General features: G+C 40.8%; 1 protein-coding gene and 1 pseudogene across 2 annotated transcripts in view; one reads left to right on the plus strand and one right to left on the minus strand.

Moving 5' to 3' along the window:
• Positions 1-22775, minus strand: part of ZMYM5 (zinc finger MYM-type containing 5) — a gene marked incomplete at its 3' end in the record, with an annotated part of 54422 nt that overhangs the window by 19555 nt on the left and 12092 nt on the right. The window lies entirely within an intron of this gene.
• On the plus strand, positions 19209-20873 carry LOC308512085 (peptidyl-prolyl cis-trans isomerase D-like; annotated as a pseudogene). The gene is made up of 3 exons: positions 19209-19738; positions 19964-20231; positions 20503-20873. The product of its transcript is annotated as a peptidyl-prolyl cis-trans isomerase D-like (transcript).

Raw genomic sequence — 22775 nt, forward strand, 5'->3', positions numbered from 1 at the left:
GCCCTGGCCAGTGATAGCAGGAAGTAGGGGTGGAGCCAGCGATGGGAGCTGGGCACGGTCGAAGCTGGCAGTCCCAGGAGCTAGGGGTCCCTTGCCTGGGCCTAAAGCGAAGCCCACGATCGCGGCGCCCCCCCGCTGCCACTGCAGGTCCCCGCTGCCCGGGCCGGACGCCTAGGCCAGAGGCATTAGGCCTGGGCAGGGGCAGAGCCTGCAACCGTGGGGAGCTGGGGGTCCCCTGCCCAGGCCTGACACCTCTGCCAGAGGCCTCAGGCCTGGTCAAGGGGCCAATCCGGTGATTGGTGTTCGGAGGGTGATGAGGGTCAACTCCTCTGGCCGAGGCATCAGGCCTGGGTGGGGGGCGGAGCCAGGGATTGGGGGGATATGAGGGTCCCCTTGCCCAGGCCTGAAGCCTGAGTCAGAGGCGTCAGGCTTGGGCGGGGGGTGGAGCAAGCGATCAGAGGGAGATGGGGGTCCCCTGCCCAGGCATGATTCCTGGGCCAGAGGCCTCAGGCCTGGGCGGGGGCCAGAGCCAGTGATCGGGGGGAAATGGGGGTCCCCTGTCCAAGCCTGATACCTCTGGCGGAGGCATCAGGCCTGGGCAAGGGGCCGATCAGGCGATCGGAGGGTGATGGGGGTCAACGCCTGAGGGCTCCCAGTATGTGAGAGGGGGCAGGCTGGGCTGAGGGACACTCCCCCCCCCCCCAGTGCACGAATTTCGTGCACCGGGCCCCTAGTAAATAATAAATAAATAAACATAGGTTGCATCCTAGAATCAAACTTCCTTGAATATTATCTCAATAACAAACTAGATTTAATAAACAGAAATAAAGATATCCAACCATAAAAGAAAGGATATCCAACCATTACGTGATTTATCACAATTAATATGGGAGAAAAAGCCCAACCCGCATGGCTTTGAACCAGGCTGGGGGCTGGATCCTCAGTGGAGGGCATGAGGGAGGCAGCCAATCAATAATCTTCTCTCACATTGATGTTTCTATCTTACTCCCACCTTTTCCGGCCTCTCTGAAATCAATTTAAAAAATGTTTTTTAAATGGGAGAAATAAGAATCTTTAACACAAAAACATTGGGCTTTTTAATTTTGTGGACTTATACTTAAAAGGGGCATATTTGTATATAACTATAGAAAGTGAGACATCAACTATACTGCTCTTTAAGACAGTAAGTCAGTCCTGAAATTATTTTTACTTTAGCTTTGGTGCATACATAAATAAAGCAAACTTTCCTCTGTTTATACTGCATTATTAAATTCCTCCTAATTTCAAATTTCTTGATTCATCAAATACTTTGTTTTACTTTTGATATTAGTATGTCCAGGTTAAACTTAAACTCTCAAATTCTTCCATGTCCTATCTGCAGAATACATTTTAAGAGAGGAGGCCTAATATATTATTTAATCCAAATCCCTCATTACATGAAAGGAAAAGTAAGACCTAGAAGTTATGTGATTTTCCCAAAAGTACAGGACTAGGTCCACTATTTGACTTTTAGGTATTCTTCATTTCTTACTGCATCTAAATTCATCTAATTTCAAAAAATTTAAGAAAAGGAATATCATATAAAGTTTATAAATCCTATAAATTTGCAGAGCTCAATAAATTTTTTTTCACAGTGACTATACTTGCATGACTACCACCCAGATAAACATACAGAAAATTTCCAATACCCCAGTAGCTTTCCTTATGTATTTTCCTACTCAATAACTTCCCTAATTTTCCATAAGCCATCTCTATACTGACTTCACAAATTCGTTTTGTCTTATTTTGATCTTCACATTTGAAATCATATAATATGTACTCTTTTGTGTCTAGTTTCCATAAGTCAACATCTTGTCCCTCAGGTTTATTCTAATAATTGCACAGAGTAGTTCATTCTTTTTCATTGTTTGGAGTAATCCAATGTGTGGCTAATACCACTGTTGACAGACATTTGGAATGCCTCCAATTTTTGTCTGATTTCTGTACTTGTCATTTAATGGTTTCTTAGGTATTTATCCTACTTGAGATTTCTTCTTCATTTTAGAAAAATTCTCAGTTTTACTTCTGCCTCATTTCCTTCCTCTTCTTTCTGGGACATCAATTACATGTCCTTTTCATCAAGTGTCATTCTTTCACATTCCTTTCTGTTTTTTTCTACCTTTTTGCTCTTTATGATTCATTTTGGATAATAATGTGACATGACTTCTAGTTCATTAATGCTCTCTTCAGCTGTGCCCAATCATAAAGTTCAAACACAGTTTCTTAAAATCTGTGCCTGATAATCAAATTATCTGGATCCCTTATGGGCTCACCTCTATTGTCTGCTTTTTTTATCTTGTTATTCTGTAATTTGGTCTTATCTTCTGATATCCCTGATTGGTTATCATAGCTTTGTATGAAAAACTGTAAAGAAAAAAAAAAATCAAGACTTTGGCTTATGACTCCCAAGGAATCAAGATGGTGGCATAGGTAAACACCTGTACTTTCTGTCTCTCACAACCATATCAAAATTACAACTAAAAGACAAAACAACTGTCATCCAGAACCATGGGAAAGCTGGCTGAGTGGAAGTTCTACAACGAGAGGTAAAGAAGAAGGTGCATTGAGACTGGTAGGAGGTGCGGAGATGTGGAACGGGCTGGCACCCGGGTGCACTGCTTTTTTAATTGGGTGGGAGATACAAGCTCCCGCTTGCTCTGAACTCCAGTTCTGGATAAGACTCTGGGGGACCCAGAAACATACGGGGAGAAACTGCACTACCTGGCATTGTGACAGGAATGGGAGGGCGGCTTTCTTTCAGACGGTGGTGCTAACAGCTGTCATTTTTCCTGCGCTGGGACCTCTCCAGTGCAGGGCTGACTGGCGGCCATTGCTGTTTGCTCTACCCAGGAGATTCCCCGAGACCCCGCCCCCCAATTTACATCCCCGCCCAAGCTGTGTGCAATGGCTTTTGCATATGAATGGCCTATCCTTTCTCAACCTAAAACCTGTCAAACAGGCAACAGCAGCAGCAGCTTGCCTTGCTACACAGCTGGGCCTCATCTGGGCACTTCCAAACCCGGTACAAAGAGGAGGAATCTGCAGATATCTCCGTAGATCCTGCTGGGTGGCCCCAGGCAGTGGCTAACCTTGCACCTCCTTGGAGTTCCAAGAGGCAGTGTACCCAGTGGTCAGTGTGAGACCATACCAGATTACAATTCTTCACATCCATAAGCAACACATTCAAGGGGCAGACTCAGTGAGCACCAAAGCCCCAATGAAGCAAGTCCTGCCCCATAAGGTGTTTCCTGCACAGCAGCTCTTCCATTGTAAATATAGCTGGTCCCCACAGCCAATTGGTCTGGAGGTCAATTCCTCCCAGTGATACCAACAGCAATCAAGGGTTAACTAAAACAAGACTGTGCACACAGCTCACGAAGAGGTGCACCAAGAGTATCCACCTCAGGTAACTGGGGAGGCTGAGCCACTGGACCCTATAGGACACCTACCAAACAAGGCTACTCTATCAACTCAAGGAGACTTAGTAGCTAGCCAGTACATAGAAACAAACACAGGGAAGCAGCCAAAATGCAGAGACAAAGAAACAAGTCACAAATGAAAGAAATGAATTAAAGCAAAATACTGGATAAAGAGTTCAAAACCACAATTATAAGGTTATTCAAGTATCTTCTAGAAACCTCCAAGGAACTTAGTGAGACCTTCAGGATCTTAGTGAGAATGCCAAAAAAGTGGAAAAGGACCAGTCAGAAATTAAGCATACACTGACTGAAATAAAAAATAATATACAGAGATTCAACAGTAGACTAGAGGGTCCCAAGAATCAAGTCAAAGATTTGAAGTACGAGGAAGCAAAAAACACCCAACCAGTAAAGAAAAAAAAAGAATCCAAAAATATGAAGATAGTGTAAGGAGCCTGTGGGAAAACTTCAAGCGCACCAACATCCGAATTATGGGGGTGCCAGAAGAAAAGAGAGAGCAAGATATTGAAAACCTATTTGAAGAAATAATGACAGAAAACTTCCCCTACCTGATAAAAGAAATAGACTTACAAGTCCAGGAAGCACAGAGAATCCCAAACAAAAGGAATCCAAAGAGGACCACACCAAGACACATCATAATTAAAATGTCAAGGGCAAAAGACAAAGAGAGAGTCTTGAAAGCAGCAAGAGAAAAACAGTCAGTTACCTACAAGGGAGTACCCATATGACTCTCAGTTGATTTCTCAACAGAAACTATGCAGGCCAGAAGGGAGTGGCAAGAAATATTCAAAGTGATGAATAGCAAGAACCTACAACCAAGATTACTCTACCCAGCAAAGCTATCATTTAGAATTAAGGTCAGATAAAGAGCTTCACAGACAAGAAAAAGCTAAAGGAGTTCATCACTACCAAACCAGTTTTATATGAAATGCTGAAGGATATTGTTTAAGAAGAGGAAGAAGCCCTAGCTGGTTTGGCTCAGTGGATAGAGCATCAGCCTTCGGACTGAAGGGTCCCAGGTTCGATTCCACCCAAGGGCACATGCCTGGGTTGCAGGCTCGATCCCCACTAGGGGGCGTGCAGGAGGCAGCCATCAATGATTCTCTCTCATCATTGATGTTTCTATCTCTCCATCCCTCCCCCTTCCTCTCTAAAATCAATAAAAATATATTTTTTAAAAAAAGAAGAGGAAGAAGAAGAAAAAGGTAAAGATTAAAAATTATGGACAACAAAGTGACAACAAATACATACCTATCATCAAGTGAATCTAAAAATCAAATGAATAAAAAATCTGATGAACAGAACAAACTACGACATGTAATAGAATCAGGGGAATGGAAAGGGAGTGGACTGACAATTCTTGGGGGGAAGGGTGCGGGAAGAGATTGGACAAAGAGCTTACACCTATGGATGAGGATAGTGGGGGGGGGGTGGTGAGGGCCTGGTGTGGGGGGAGGACAGGGTGGAGTGGAGCTATGGGGGGAAGAGGAACATCTGTAATAATCTGAACAATAAAGATTAAAAACAACAACAACTCTGGCTTATATCAGTTAGCATCCCAATCCAAAGTTTTTTTGTTGTTGTTTTTACCAGTATCTTTCTTTGTGTGCCCCTTTGATTCTGCTAAAAGCTCCTTTTAGATTCTCAGCTGTCTCAGCAGCCTTTACTGGGAATGAACACATGCCCATAAGAGAAAAGCAGGCCCAAGTAGCAAATTACTTCTCTAAGAATCCTTCTCTCAGATCCTAAAACCCTATTTTTTTTTCATTTTTTTTTTAGTTCTACGATGCTTTCAATAGATATAGTTTGTCTTTTCTTTCCCCTGATTATTCTCTGCAGGAGGGATAGGAATTATCTAGTCTATTATCAGAAGAACTCGCTAGCATCAGCACCATAGAAATTTTTAGAATGCAATAAAAATACAACATAGATACAAGAACAATTTCTAAGGTTAAGTATTTTCTATGTTGAGTTTTTTACGGTTGATATGAAAATGTGATGAGCAGAAAATTTTCACTGAAAAATAGTCTGCCCTAAAGGTTGATGAGGGAAGGGAAGGATCCAAGATGGTAGCACAGTAGATGAAAATCACACTCACCTCCTCACCAGAAAAAAATCTGAATTACAACTAAATTATAGAATAATCAACCAGAATAACCAACTGAAGACTAACGGAACAGAAATTTTATATCCAAGGATTTACAGAAACAGTCACCTTTAGGCTGGCAGGAAGGTTGGAGATGCAAAAAGGACTGTGTCTACACCCATGTGAGACAGTTGAGAATCCAGAGGGATATCTCTGCTGCAAAGAACCCCCTCAGGAGCTAGGGGTCTCAACACCATTGCAGATTCCCTGACCCAGAACACCAGTACCAGAAACAGAAGCCTGCATATTTGCTGAGAAAATCAGTGGGGATTCCCTCAGCCAGAAGACAGGAGTCTGAGAGAAACCTAGGTACTCTCTTAAAGGGCCAATGCACAAAATCTTGTTAATGGTCACTCACCCTGGGCTCTAGGAGAGGAAGAATGGCACAGAGTGGACCAGAGTCATAGAGGGAGGGATTGAGTTGTGTGGCCTCTAAGAAAAAGTAAGAGGGACAGCTGCCAATGTCCCTGTGCTGAGTCCCTCTCCCACACTGCGTGGGCTTGCACGCCTGACAGACATACATACAGACAATCTTTCTTGAGTGGATCACACCCCACCATGCTGATTCAGCTTGGAAAGATGCACTATCCCTACTGCTCTACCCTCCCTACTCCCTGTAGCTCTGTTCTGTTAAGCTGAAGCCCTGAAGAACAGACTTTCATGGAAGGTTCTGAAGGAGGTCATTCCCTCCACCAACACCCCTCCCTAACACCCCACCTCCCTGCAATCCTCCATTTGGTGCTACCATTCCTGTGCAGAGCACTTCCTCCACATGGCCAAATTTTAATTTTTTAGCTGATGAACTCTACTGGCCTCACCCTAACAATTTCCTGCCTGCCCCACCCCAAAGATCCCCAGGACCCAGGGCAGCTGACCTCAGTATACACTAAAACTTTTTTAATTTAAATCCTCACCACAGGATATTTTTCCATTAATTTCTAGAGAGAGTGAAAAGAAGGGAGGAGGGGGGAGAGAGAGAAACATCCATGTAAGAGAGAGACAGCAATTGTTTGCCACCCACACGCACCCCAACTGGAGCTGAGGAACCTGCAACCGAGGTACATGTCCTTGACCAGGAATTGAACCTGTGACCCTTCCGTACAAGGGCAGACACTCTAACCTTAGTGGCCAGGGCTACACTAAGACTTTTGCTGAGTGGCCTCAGACCCTGCAAGAGCATTGAGTTTGAAACTCATCAGCCTGGTGAACAATACTCACCCTACCTGGTGACTCACTGAGAACCAACTGCATTCAACTTGTGTACCCCCAGAACTTCTTTCAATGACTGAACCTAGCAGGCAGCCAATAGGTGGAGGAAAGTCTCCAGGTGCCTTGGGCCTTTTACTGACTTGCCACAGGCAAGGTATCAGTGGAAGCCAGCCTTGGTACAAGCTTGGTCCCTCCCACAACACCCAGGCCCAGCAGAGGCAGCCACAAATGGTGGATTGCTTTGTAGCTTGTAACAAACAGGTAGTCCAAGGCCTGTCATGAGCATGCCTGACATTGACCTGCACCGAAGTCCTTTAACAAAATATTAGCAAACTGAATTCAGCAGTATATTACAAAGATCATACACCACCATCAAGTAGGATTTATTCCTGGGATGCAAGGGTTAGTACAATATCTGCAAATCAATTAATGTGATATATTATATAAACACAATAAAAGATAAAAATCATATGATCATATCAATAGATGCAGAAAAAGCACTTGACAAAATCCAGCACCCATTTATGATAAAAACTCTCAGCAAAGTGGCAACGGAAGAAACATACCTTAACATAATAAAGGCCATTTATGACAAACCCACAGTTAACATCATATTCAACAGGAAAAAACTAAAATAGTTTTCCGTAAGATCAGAAACTAGACAGGAATGTCCACTACTTTCATCACTCGTATTCAATATATTATTGGATATCTAAGCTACAGCAATCAGAAAAAAAGATGAAATAAAAGGAATCCAAATTGGAAAGAAGTAAAACTGTTATTATTTGTAGATGACAAGATACTGTATATAAAGAACCTAAAAAAAAAAAAAAAAAAAAAAAAAGAACCTAAAGATTCTACCAAGTCTTAGCTGATCTGGCTCAGTGTATAGAACATCAGCCTGCAGACCAAAGGGTCCTGGGTTCGATTCTGGTCAAGGGCACATACTTTGGTTGCAGGCTCCTCCCCAGCCCGCCCCTGGTTGAGCATGTGCAAGAGGCAACCAATCAATGTGCTTCTCTCACATTGATGTTTCTCTCTGTCTTTCCCTCTCTTCTCCACTCTCCCTAAAATCAATGGAAAAATATCTTCAGGTGAAGATTAACAATAAATAAATAAATAAAAGTAAATAAATAAATTAATTAAATAAAGATTTCACCAAAAAACTACTAGAACTAATAAATGAATTCAGTAAAGTGGGATACAAAATAAATGTATTCTCAACATCAATAATTAATAGTCAGAAAGCAGAACGCAGAAAACAATCCCATTTATAACTACATCAAAACAAAATAAAATGCCTAGAAATAACTTTAACCAAGGAGGTAAAAGACCTGTACTCAGAAAATTGTAAAACATTGAAGAAACTGAAGATACAAATAAATGGAAGCATATAAAATGCTTCTAGAACCCTGGCTGGTATGGCTCAGTTGGCTGAGCCATGTACTAAGAGGTTGGGGTTCGATTCCCATCCAGGTACATGCCCAGTCGGGGGCATTAAGGAGGCAGATGATCTTGCATTGATGTTTCTCTGTCTCTCCTCCTCTCCCTCCCTCTCTCTTAAAAACAAACAAACAAACAAAGAAACAAACAAACAAACATATTTTTTAAAAATGCTCATGGATAGGAAAATCTAACATCATTAAAATGTCTATACTCCCCTAGTTGGTTTGGCTCAGTGGACAGAAGGGTCCTAGGTTCAATTCCTGTCAAGGGCACATGGCCGGGTTGCAGGCTCAATCCCCAGTAGGGGGCATGCAGGAGGCAGCCGATCATTAATGTTTCTCTCTCCCCCTCTCTCTTCCTCTCTAAAACCAATAAAAATATACTTAAAAAATAAAAATAAAATGTCTATACTACCCAAAGCAATCTACAGATTCAATGCAATTTGTATAAAAATACCAATGTTGTATTTCCCAGAACTAGAATAATCCAAAAATTTATATGGAACCACAAGAGATCCCAAATAGCCACAGCAATTTTAAGAATGAAGAAGAGCCCTAACCGGTTTGGCTCAGTGGATAGAGCGTCAGCCTGCGGACTGAAGGGTCCCAGGTTCGATTCCGGTCAAGGGCATGTACCTTGGTTGCAGGAATATCCCCAGTAGAGGGTGTGCAGGAGGCAGCTGATCGATGTTTCTAACTCTCTATCCCTCTCCCTTCCTTTCTGTAAAAAACCAATAAAATATATTAAAAAAAAGAATGAAGAAGAAAGTTGGAAGTATCATGCTACATGATAGCAGCCTATACTATTAGGCAACAGTAATCAAAACAGCATAATACTGGAATAAAAACAGACATATACCCTAGGGGGGCAAGGGGATGTGCTGGGGGATGGGAGTGGACATATGTAATACTTTCAACAATAAAGAATTAAAAAGACAAAAGAACAAGACCGCAAATTTGAAATTGGCATAGAATAGGCATTAAAATACCTATAAATAAAACTGTTAATGCTTAAATATGAAAAAAAAAAATAAAAGACATATCGATCAATAGAATAAAGAGCCCAGAAATAAACCCACGCCTATATGGTCAATTAATATTTGACAAAGAAGGCAAGAACATACAAAGGGTTAAAGACAGTCTATTCAATAAATGGTGTTGGAAAATTGGACAGATATATGCAAAAAAGTGAAACCAGACCACCTTCTTACACCATTTACAAGAATAAAATCAAAATGGGTTAAAAACTTGAATGTAAGATTTGAAACCATATAACTCCTAAAAGAAAACATAGGAAATAAAATCTGTGATACTACTTTTAGTAATATTTTTTTCTGATATATCTCCTTGAGCAAGGGAAACAAAAGAAAGAAAAGGGACTATATGAAACTAAAGTTTTTGCACAGAAAAGGAAACCCTCAACAAACAAAAAGACAACCTACTGAATGGGGGAAGATATTTGCCAATGACACTTCCGATAAGGGGGTTAATATTCTAAATTTATAAAGAACTCATACAACTCAACACCAAAACAACAACAACAAAACATTCCAGAACAGGTAGGTAGCTCAGTTGTTTAGAGCAGAGGTGGGGAATGTTTTTTCTGCCAAGGACCATTTGGATTTTTATGACATCATTCATGGACCATACAAAATCATCAACTTAAAAATTAGCCTGCTATATTCAGTCAAGCATTTAACTTAACTCACCCCTAATGCCTTGGCAGGACCAGAGCAAATGATTTTGAGGACTTTATATGGCCTGTGGGCCAGTTGTTCCCCATCCCTGGTTTAGAGCATCATCTGTGGGTTAGATCCCAGGTCAGAGGACATACAAGCAACCGATGAATGCATAAATAACTGGAACAATAAATCAATGTTTCTCTCTCTCTCTCTCTAAAACCAAATAAGTATATTTAATTTAAAAGGGGGGCAGGGGGCAGAGGACCTGAATAGATACTTCTCCAAAGAGGACATATAGATGGTCAATAGACATATGAAAAAATGCTCAACTTACTAATCATCAGAGAAATGCTAACTAAAACTACACACAATGAACTCTGAAAATGGTTTACTATTCACTTGACCCAGAAAACCCCACAAAATCATGCAAATCAAGAGGTTCAAATCTTCATGTTCATTTTAAGAACACTTGTGAAAGTGCCCAGGCCATCAAGAGTATGCATTTTAGAAAACCCACCAAGTGTCTGAAGGATGTCACTTTATAAAAGCAATTTGTGGAGAACCAAGATGGCGGCATAGGTTAATTCCTGAGTTTGCTGCCTTGAACAACTACTTCAAAAGTGAAACTAAAAGACAGAAAGGACATCACCCATGACCACAGGAACGCTGGCTGAGTGGAAGTCCTACAACTAGGAGGAAAGAGAAACGCATACGGACACTCAGAGGAGGCGCAGTGCTGAAGTCAAATACTGAGGTGCGGAGTGCGCAGAGCGGGCTGGCGGCGGAGGACGCGGTTGGTGTTTTCAATAGGGAGGGAGTCGCAGACTCTGAGCTCCAGATACGGGCGAGTCTTTAGGGACCCAGACTCAAACGGCAGAAGCAGGACTGTCTGGCTTCGGTCAGAGCGAGTGCAGCTTTCTCTCCGAGGTTTGCAGCCATTGCTGGGACTCAGAGAGGCAGAGCCCCTGGGGACAGGATTGAGAGCCGCCATAACTGCTCTCTCCAGCCCACCCTGTTGATCCTGTGCGACCCGCCCCGCCCAAGCCCTGCACAGAGGCATTTGCCAGATAGCCTCAGGCAAAGGCTAGATTAGCACCTCCCTAGAGGACAGAAGTTCTCTCACTGCAGACACAGCTGATTCTCACAGCCACTTGGCCTGGAGGTCAAACCCTCCCTGGTATTAGCTACAACAATCAAGGCTTAACTACAAGACTGCGCACAAAGACCACTAGGGGGTGCACCAAGAAAGCATAACAAAATGCGGAGACAAAGAAACAGGACAAAATTGTCAATGGAAGATATAGAGTTCAGAACCACACTTTTAAGGTCTCTCAAGAACTGTCTAGAAGTCGCCGATAAACTTAATGAGATCTACAAGAAAACTAATGAGACCCTCGATATTATGATGGGGAACCAACTAGAAATTAAGCATACACGGACTGAAATAACGAATATTATACAGACTCCCGACAGCAGACCAGAGGAGCACAAGAATCAAGTCAATGATTTGAAATGCGAGGAAGCAAAAAACACCCAACCGGAGGGGCGGAATGAAAAAAGAATCCAAAAATGCGAGGATAGTGTAAGGAGCCTCTGGGACAGCTTCAAGCGTATCAACATCAGAATTATAGGGGTGCCAGAAGATGAGAGAGAGCAAGATATTGAAAACCTATTTGAAGAAATAATGACAGAAAACTTCCCCCACCTGGTGAAAGAAATGGACTTACAGGTCCAAGAAGTGCGGAGAACCCCAAACAAAAGGAATCCAAAGAGGACCACACCAAGACACATCATAATTAAAATGCCAAGAGCAAAAGACAAAGAGAGAATCTTAAAAGCAGCAAGAGAAAGAAACTCAGTTACCTACAAGGGAATACCCATACGACTGTGCCGGGAGCCAGTCCATCCTTGCTGTTTCAAGGGACCTGGCATATATGGCATACTGTTCTTAATATGTTTGCTCACCTTCTTGGCACTATGTGTTTTAACCAAGGTCACCTCTCCGAGAAAGGTTGTTTCCCCAAGTAGGGATTTTCCCCTGAAGTTAGGGAGGGAATAAAATCCCTTAACTAAGTGCCAGGCGGGTAATTAATCACTTTAACTATGAACAATCATGCTTAAGCTACATAATCTTTACTCCCTGGAATGGAGATAAGAAACGCCCTAACCTCTGTAATAGAGATTGATAGGATTGAATCAACTGGTATAAATACAGATGTAACAAGACAGCAAGAGGCAGAGAGAGAGACAGAAATTGGCGCAGAACCTACACAGAACGTTCTCTAGAGACAGAAGAACTTCGCTGGAGAGAACATGGCAAAAGATCCTGGACAGAAACTGGCCTCAGAACCTAGAGACAGAACCTAGCGAGAGAACATGGCAAAAGATCCTGGACTGAACCTGACTACAGAAATTGGCAAGAGAACCTGCCTAGAACCTGGTGACTGAACCAGGCTGGAGAACCTGGACTGAACCTGGCTGGAGAACCTGGACAGAACCTGGCTGGAGAACCTGGACAGAACCTGGCTGGAGAACCTAGCAAGGAAACATGGCTACAGAACCTGGCTGGAGAACCTGCAGAACCTGGCTGGAGAACCTAGCAAGAGACCATGGACACAGAACCTGGCTGGAGATCCTAAGCAGAACCTCTCTGGAGATCGAGACCAGAACTTGGCTGGAGATCCTGGCTAGGCTGCTGATCAACTGAATGCTGTCTCCGTGTCATTCCTTCTTCGCCGACTCCGTCTACGCCTTTGGGAACCCTTGGACCTGCTGGGGTTGGACCACAGCACGACTGTCAGCTGATTTCTCAACAGAAACTTTGCAGGCCAGAAGGGAGTGGCAAGAAATATTCAAAGTGATGAATGCCAAAAACCTACAACCAAGATTACTTTATCCAGCAAAGCTATCATTCAGAATTGAAGGTCAGATAAAGAGCTTCACAGATAAGGAAAAGCTAAAGGAGTTAATCACCACCAAACCAGGATTATATGAAATGCTGAAAGGTATCCTTTAAGAAGAGGAAGAAGAAGAAAAAGGTAAAGATACAAATTATGAACAACAAATATGCATCTATCAACAAGTGAATCTAAGAATCAAGTGAATAAATAACCTGATGAACAGAATGAACTGGTGATTATAATAGAATCAGGGACATAGAAAGGGAATGGACTGACTATTCTTGGGGGGGAAAGGGGTGTGGGAGATGCGGGAAGAGACTGGACAAAAATCGTGCACCTATGGATGAGGACAGTGGGTGGGGAGTGAGGGCAGAGGGTGGGGTGGGAACTGGGAGGAGGGGAGTTATGGGGGGAAAAAAGAGGAACAAATGTAATAATCTGAACAATAAAGATTTAATTAAAAAAAAAAGAAAAAAATTTCAAAAAAAATAAAAAATAAAAATAAAAGCAATTTGTGCCATTCCATTATTACAATGATGGATTTAGTAAGTGTGCCCAGGACAAACAAAGGAGCTGAAAACAGGATTGGTGGACCAAAAAGAGTGCTGAATTTTTGATGCACATGGTTAAAAATGTGGGGCGTAATGGTGAACTTGGGGATTTAGATGCAGATTCTCTGGCCAGTGACCACATCCAGGAGAACAAAGACCCCCAAGATATAGTGCAGAACTTAGAGAGCTCATGGCAGATTAACCCATACATAAGCTCTTCCTGACACACTGAGATGATTCTTACTGAAAAAGAGCAGATTATTCCTAAATCAGAAGAGGAGTTTGCACAGAAGAAAAATATATCCCATAAGAAACTGAAGAGCCCTAACTGGTTTGGCTCAGTGGATAGAGCGTCGGCCTGTGGACTAAAGGGTCCCAGGTTCGATTCCGGTCAAGAGCATGTACCTTGGTTGCGGGCACATCCCCAGTAGGGGGTGTGCAGGAAGCAGCTGATTGATGTTTCTAACTCTCTATCCCTCTCCCTTCCTTTCTGTAAAAAAATCAATAAAATATCTTTTTTAAAAAAAGAAAAGAAATTGAAGACACAGGGGCATACGTGGAGCACCCAGTTTAGGTGACTGAGGAGACTATGCCACTGGGCCCCACAGGACACCTACTACAAGAGGCCACTCTACCAAGTCCGGGAGACATAATAGCTCTAACTAACACATAGAAACATACCTAGGGAAGCAGCTAAAATGCAGACACAAAGAAAAGTCGCAAATGAAACAACAGCAGAAATCTCCAGAAAAAGAACTAAATGAAATGGAAGTAAGAAAACTACCAGAGTTCAAAATAATGGTTATAAGGATGATCAAGGAACTTACTAAGGAATTCAAGAAAATTAGTGAGAACTTCAACAGCATTAAAAAAGACTTATGAACCATAAAACAAGACCAGTCAGATTGAAGAATATGCTAACTGAAATAAAAATAATTTACAAGGACTCAACAGCAGAGTAGAGGATGCCAAGAATCAAATCAGTGATTGGGAAAATGAGGAAGCAAAAAACACCCAATCAAAACATCAAAAAGAAAAAAGAAAAGCAAAGAAGATAGCGTAAAGAAGAAGCCTCTGGGACAATTTCAAGCGTACCAACAGTCACATCATTAGGGGTGGCAGAAGAAGAAGAGAGGGAGGAAGAAAATGAAAACCTATTTTAAAAAAAAAAAAAAAAGACAGAACACTTCCTTTACCTGAAGAAAGAAATAGACACATGAGTCCAGGAAGCGCAGAGAATCCCAAAAAAGATGAATCCAAAGAGGACCACACCAAGACACATCATAATTAAAATGCCAAAGGTTAAAGACAAAGAGAAAATTTTAAAAGCAGCAAGAAGCCCTAGGTGGTTTGGCTCAGTGGATAGAGCATCAGCCTGTGGACTGAAGGGTCCCGGGTTCGATTCCAGTCAAGGGCATATGCCTGGGTTGTGGGCTCGATCCCCAGTAGGGGGTGAGCAGGAGGCAGCCAATCAATGATACTCTCTCATCATTGATGTTTCTATATCTCTCTCTCCCTCTCCCTTCCTCTCTGAAATCAATAAAAAAATATATATATTTTAAAAAAGCAGCAAGAAAAAAGCAGTTACTTACTTACACGGGAACTCTTATAAGACTGTCTATTTCGCAACAGAAACTTTGCATGCCAGAGGGAGTGGCAAGAAATATTCAAAGCAAGGACCTACAACCAAGATTACTTTACCCAGCAAAGCTATCATTTAGAATTGAAGGTCAGATAAAATGCTTCCAGACAAAAAAAAAAATTAAGGAACTTTATCACCACCAAACCAGAATTACATAACATGTTAAAGAGTCTTCCTTAAGAAAAAGATCACTGGCTCGTCTGGCTCAGTGGATAGAATGTCAGCCTGTGGAGTGAAGTGTCCTAGGTTCAATTCCGGTTAAGGGCACATGCCCAGGTTACGGCCTGGATTCCCAGAAGGGGGCGTGCAGGAGGCAACCAATTAATGATTCTCTCTCATCATTGATGTTTCTATCTCTCTTTACCTATCCCTTCCTCTCTGAAATCAATTATATATATATATATATATATATATATATATATATGAAAAAAGATTTAAAAATATGAATAAAATGGCAATAAATACGTATCATCAATTGAATCTAAAAATCAAAATAAACTAACAAGCAGAACAGAAACAGACTCAAAGATACAGAGAATATTTTAATGGTTGCCAGAAGGGAGGGTGGGTTGGGGAATGTGTAAAAGGGTGAAGGGATTTAGAAGTAGAAATTAGTAGTTATAGTATACTAGTAGTAATGGGGATGGAAATTACAGCATAGGGAATAATATTCTAAGAGCTATGCATGGTGTCAGGTGGGTATGAGATTTTTGGGGGATGATAACCTAATAAGTTTTGTAATGTCTAATCACTGGGTGTACACCTGAAATTAACATAATATTATGTGTGAACTGTAATTGAAAAATTAAAAAATGATTTAAAAAAAAGAAACTGAAGAAATATAAATTTAAAGTCTGGGAGTTAATTCTGCACAAAACTAATAAAAGTAAGAACAAACAGCCCTAGCAGGTTTGGCTCAGTAGATAGAGCGTCAGCCTATGAACTGAAGGGTCCCAGGTTCAATTTCAGTCAAGGACACATGCCTGGGTGGTGGGCTCACTGCCAAGTAGGGGGAGTGTAGGAGGCAGCCAATCAACGATTCTCTCATCATTAATGTTTCTATCTCTCTTTCCCTCTCCCTTCCTCTCTGACATCAATAAAAATATCCTTTAAAAAAAAGTAAGAACAAAGAAACCAATATGAGATATCACTTCACACCTGTCAAAATGTCTACCATCAATAAATCAACAAACAACACATCAATAAATTGACAAACAGCAAGGGTAGGTGCAAATGTGGAGAAAAAGGAACCTTGTGCACTGTTGGTAGGAATGCAGATTGGTGCACCCACCATGGAAAATAGTATGGAGGGTGCTCAAAATATTAAAAATGGAACTGCCTTATATCCAGCAATTCCAATCCTGGGTATATATCCGGGGGAAAAAACCCAAAAAATAATTCGAAAGAATATATGCACCCTATGTTTGTTGTAGCATTATTTACAAATAGCCAAGATATGGAAGCAACCCAAGTGCCATTCAATAGACAAGTAGATAAAAAAAGTAATGGTATATATATACATATATATATATATATATATATATATATATATATATATACTGGAATATTATTCAGCCATAAAAAAGAATGAAACCTACACATTTGTGAAAGCATGGATGAACCTATAGGGTGTTATGCTAATTGAAAAAAGTCTGATAAAGACAAATATGATTTCACTTATATGTAGACTCTAAGGAACAAAATATAAAATAGATGAACAAACAAGATAGAAATAGACTCGTAAATACAGAGAACAGACTGATGGTTGTCAGAGGGGAGGGGAGACGGGGACTGATGAAAAGGTAAAGGGATTAACAAGTAAAAATCTGTAGTTACAAAACAGTCATGGGGATATAAAGTAGAGTGTAAGGAATATAGTCTACAACATTGTAATAATTTTGTATGGTGCCAGGTGGACACCTGAATTATTGGGAGGTGAGGGGGAAAGATAATACTTTGTAAATTATATAAATGTCTAACCACTATGCTGTCAACCTGAAACTAATACAAGAGAATCTTTAATTAAAAAATGTAAAAAAAGAAAAATATGTTTTAAAGAGATAGAAAAGGCTAATGAAAGGATTAAATGACTCACAGGTTGATACTAATGTACATAAGCCTATATTTACAAGGTGGACACCTAGTGTTAAGTGTACTTTATTCATCACCACAATTTTATATGAAATTTCAGCCTATAAATATGATTGAACTCCAAAGATCCTTATCTTGCTATTATATCTCTTTCTCTCGCTCTTTTTTAAAAATCCTCACCAGAGGATATTTTACCATTGATTTTTTTTTTTTTTTAAAGAGAGTGGAAGAAATAGATGGGAACAGAGAGAGAAACATCAATATGAAGAGACAAACTGATTGGATGCATCCCACACATGCCCTAAACAGGGCCAGGGATTGAGCCTACAACCTGAGACACTTCAGTACACAGGACAATACCCTAGCTACTGAGCTAAACCAGCTAGGGCTATTTTTCTTTCCTGTGCTAGAAAACTTTCAATTAATAGAAGCAGGAAGCACATAACAACTACAGTAAGACCCTGTGGGGGAGCTTTGACTCTAAACAATAACAATAACAATAATAATAATAATGTAATTGCTGCCATCTTATTCTATAAGTGTTCTGGCAAAATTGGTTCATTTTCCTAATGCTGACAGCAAGCAAAACAAAATCTACATAATACTAAAATGAGACAGCTTTTTAGTTAAACAAAGAATGAAAAATAGCAACAAAAATGACAAATGGAACAGTCCTTTCGACAAGTGACCTAATCTTTAAGGAAGTTGTAAACATATCTTCGCCATCAGTCTTTACCTGAGGACTACCTGGTGAACATTCTTTTTATATTTCTAAACTAAATGTTATTATTCAAAGGATCTGGTTCTGTAACTTTTGTCCCCCAAAATAAAACTTGAGTTTCGGATGGACTCAGGAACGCTGTAAATTCATCCATACTTCATCGATAATAGAAATTTGTATCACATATGATAAATAAAATAGTTTAAATGTAGTCTAAAACTTTTTCATTAATGAAAATGAATGTCAACTGAGTCATTTAGTGCTTTTTATTCTGTTACATTTTTTTAAAGAGAGAATCTTTTTTAAGAAATATATTTTTATTGATTTCAGAGAGGAAGAGAGAGGTAGAGAGAGACAGAAACATCAATGATGAGAGAAAATCATTGATCAGCTGCCTCTTGCACACCCCCCAATGGGGATTGAGCCTGCAACCCAGGCATGTGCCCTTGAACAGACTCAAACCCAGGACCCTTCAGTATGCAGGCTGACACTCTATTCACTGAACCTTGGATAGAGCCAAACTGGCTAGGGATCTTGTGTTACATTTTTAAATCACTGATAAGGAACACTTCCACAAGCGAAACACTCAAGGGGTAGTAGACTCAGTGAGCACCACAGTGCTACTAAAGCAAGTCCTGCTCCATAGCAGTATTTCCTGCACAGCAGCCCTCTCACTGTGGTCGAAGCTGGTCCTCCAGTCAATTAGCCTGGAGGTCAGTTCCTATCAATGAGGCCAACAGCAATTAAGTCTTAACTACAACAAGACTGTGCACACAGCCCACACAGGGATGCACCTAGAGTTCCCAGCTCAGGTGACTGAAGTGGCTGAGGCACTGGACCCAAAAGGATACCTACTACACAAGGTGACTCTACCAACTCCAGGAGACATAGCAGCTCTACCCAATACATAGAAACAAACACAGGGAAGCAGCCAAAATGCAGAGACAAAGAAACATGTCACAAATGAAAGAAATGGAAGAAAGCAAATTACTGAATACATAGTTCTAAACCATGGTTACGGTTACTCAAGGATCTTCATGTGATCTTTAAGAAACTTAGTGATACTTTCAAGAATCTTAGTGAGAATGCCAAAAACAAGGAAAAGGACCAATCAGAAATTAGGCATACACTAACTGAAATAAAGAATAATTTACAGGGATTCAACAGTAAGTAGAGGATTCCGAGAATCAAATAAACAATTTGAAATATGAGGAAGCAAAAAACATCCAATCAGAAGAGCAAAAGGGCCTCCAGGTCTCTATTGAGAGACACTCAAAGGTTTCAGTGACCCTGCAGCTACAAGGTGCCTCCAATCTGCTTTCAAATGTGTCTGCAAGTCAAAATGTCCCACCCATCCCCCCAGGCTAAACCTCCACCCCCAGTAACCCATCCCCCCAGGCTAAGCCCTCCAACCCGAGTAACCCATTCCCCCCAGGCTAAGCCCTCCAACTCCAGTAACCCCTGAGTCTTCTTTGACTGGGACATCGGAGGCTACCGTTGGTCGAACTGTCTTAGAATTGTTTACAAAACCGCAGAAAATTTGCATGCGTTGTGTACAGGAGAAAAAGTCATTGGATCCACCACTGAGAAACCTCTCCATTGAATTATTAAGAAATTTATGATTCAGGATGGAGACTTCTCAAATCAGAAGGGGACAGGTGGAGAAAGTATTTATGGTGAAAAGTTTGAAGATGAAAATTTCTTCATAAGCATAACCAAGAGGGTTTGTTAAGCATGGCAAATACAAGCTGCAATACAAATGGTTCTGTTCTTCATCACAACAGTTCCAATCCTCATTTGAATGGGAAACGTAATATTTGGCTAGGTAATTAAAGGAATGGGTACGGCAAGAATTCTGGAAAGCCAAAACCGGTTTGGCTCAGTGGATAGAGCGTCGGCCTGCGGACTGAGGGGTCCCGGGTTCGATTCCGGTCAAGGGCATGTACCTGGGTTGCGGGCACATCCCCGGTGGGGGATGTGCAGGAGGCGGCTGGTCGATGTTTCTCTCTCATCGATGTTTCTGACTCTCTGTCTCTCTCCCTTCCTCTCTGTAAAAAATCAATAAAATATATAAAAAATATTAAAAAAAAAAAAAAGAATTCTGGAAAATGTAGAAGTGAATGGTGAAAAACCTGCCAAACTGTATGTTACTGCAGAATGTGGAGAACTGAAGGAAGAGGATGACTAGGGAATATTCCCAAAAGACGGTTCTGGTGACAGTCATCCAGATTTCCCCGAGGATGCAGATATAGACTTAAAAGACACAGATAAAGTATTATTAATAACAGAAGACTTAAAAAAAAACACTGGAAATACTTCTTTCAAATCCCAGAACTGGGAGATGGCCATTAAAAAATATACAAAGGTTTTGCCCTAGCTGATCTGGCTCAGTGGATAGAGCTTCAGCCTGCGGATTGAAGGGTTCCAGGTTCTATTCTGGTCAAGGGCACATGCCCGAGTTGTGGGCTCGATCCTCAGTAGAGGGTGTGCAGGAGACAGCTGATCAATGATTCTCTCTCATCACTGATGTTTCTCTCTTTCTCCCTCTCCCTTCCTCTCTGGACAAAAATACATTTAAGTATATATATGTACACACACACACACACACACACATATATATACAAAAAGTTTTTAAGGTATTATTGAAACACTCAAGGGTTTCAAAAGCTGTTATTAAGAAAGCAGACAGACTGAAGCTGCAACCCATAGCTTTAAGTTGCATGTCGAATATTGGTGATTGTAAACTGACGATGTCAAATTAGCAAGGAGCAACTGACAGTTGTTTGGAGGCTCTTGAAATAGATCCATCAAATATCAAAGCAGTGTATCGCAGAGCTCAAGGATGGCAAGAATTGAAAGAATATGACCAACCATTGGTTGATCTTAAGAAAGGTCAGGAGATAGCGCTAGAAGATAAAGTTATGGAGACAGAATTGCTGAAAGTCAAAAAAAGATAAAGGCACAGGAAGATAAAGAGAAAGCAGTGTATGCAAAAATGTTTGCTTAATAAGGAATTCATTTAAGCTAAAATATTACACATTGATGTATAAAGGCAATAAGAAAACTTAAGGGATTTTGTTTATTAAATATGGTCCCTGATGTATTTCCTTTGATACTTCACTTCCCCATTGTTTACAGTTTAGGAATACTGATACTGGTTCACTCTTAATATAAGTAATACAATGTACACTATGCCCTCCCATGGCTATCTGTATTATTCACAAAGAATAATCGTGCCAAAGCCGGTTTGGCTCAGTGGATGGAGCGTCGGCCTGCGGACTGAAAGGTCCCAGGTTCGATTCCGGTCAAGGGCATGTACCTGGGTTGCGGGCACATCCCCAGTGGGAGATGTGCCGGAGGCAGCTGATCGATGTTTCTCTCTCATCGATGTTTCTGACTCTCTATCTCTCTCCCTTCCTCTCTGTGAAAGATCGATAAAATATATTTAAAAAAAAAAAAAAAAAGAAAAAAAAAAAAAGAATAATCGTGTTCAACCTATTTTTAAACTAAAGATACCTCTTGGTGAAAAATCAGATGAAAGCTTAAAAAAGGAGGAAGAATCCAAAAATATGAAGATAGTGTAAGAAGCCTGAGGGACAATTTCAAGCATACCAACATTTGCATTATGGAGGTTACAGAAGGAGAAGCAAGAGCACAAGATATTCAAAACCTATTTGAAGAAATAATGACAGACCTAGCTGGTTGGACTCAGAGGACAGAGTGTTGGCCTGTGGACTGATGGGTCCCAGGTTCAATTCTAGTAAAGGGCACATGCCTAGGGTGCAGGCTCGATCTCCATTGTGGGGCATGCAAGAGGCAGCCCATCAATGATTCTTTCTCATCATTAATGTTTCTAACTCTCTCTGCCACTCCCTTCTTCTCTGAAATCAATAAAAAATATATTTTAAAAAAATTCTAACAAAAACAAAAGAAATAATGACAGAAGACTTCTCCTACTTACAAGTCAGGGGAGCACAGAGAGAACCAAATAAGAGAAATCCAAAGAGGACCACACCAAGACACATCATAATTACAATGCCAAGGATTAAAAACAAAGAGAGAATCTTAAAAGCAGCAAGAGAAAAGCAATTAGTTACTTACAAGGGAGCACTCATAAGACTGTCAGCTGATTTCTCAACAGAAACTATGCAGGCCAGAAGGGAGTGGCAGGAAATATTCAAAGTGAATACTAGCAAGGACCTACAACCAAGATTATTCTATCCAGCAAAGCTATCATTTAGAATTGAAGGGCAGATAAAGAGCTTCACAGAAAAGAAAAAGCTAACAAATTTCATCACCATCAAACTAGTATTACATGAAATGTTGAAGGGTATTCTTTAAGAGAAAAAGAAAAAGAAAATGAACAAAAATATGAACAATAAAAGGCAATAAATACATATCTATCAACAACTGAATCTAAAATTCAGAATATACAAACAAGAAACATAATGAACACAATAAACTGGTGAATAAAAGAGAATAGGAGGCATGGAAATGGAACAGACTCATGATTCTCAGAGGGAAGGGGAACAGGAGGGACCAGAAGAGATTAAACAAGATCTCATATGCTTATATGCATTCACTATAGACACAGACAATAGAGTGGCGAAGACATGGGGTGGGGCAGGAAGTGGGTGGAGAGGCATAATGGGCGAAGAGGGTGAAAAGAGGGACATCTGTAGTACTCTCAACAATAAATATTTTAAAAAAACGAAGAACAACTACATTCATACAATGTTTCCAATTCTCAATTATGCTCACAATTTGAGTGAAATGAAAGTACAGTATTTAACTATAGGCTGCTTTTTTTATAGCTAATTATCCCATTATGCTATGCTTTTACATTGAAAAGCACCTTATTCATCCACCTCAATATTAAACAAAAAACTACAAGTTAGTCCAGAAGGTG

This window comes from Myotis nattereri, assembly GCF_964212035.1.
Source record: "Myotis nattereri genome assembly, chromosome: 2".
NCBI classification, from domain to species: Eukaryota; Metazoa; Chordata; class Mammalia; order Chiroptera; family Vespertilionidae; genus Myotis; species Myotis nattereri.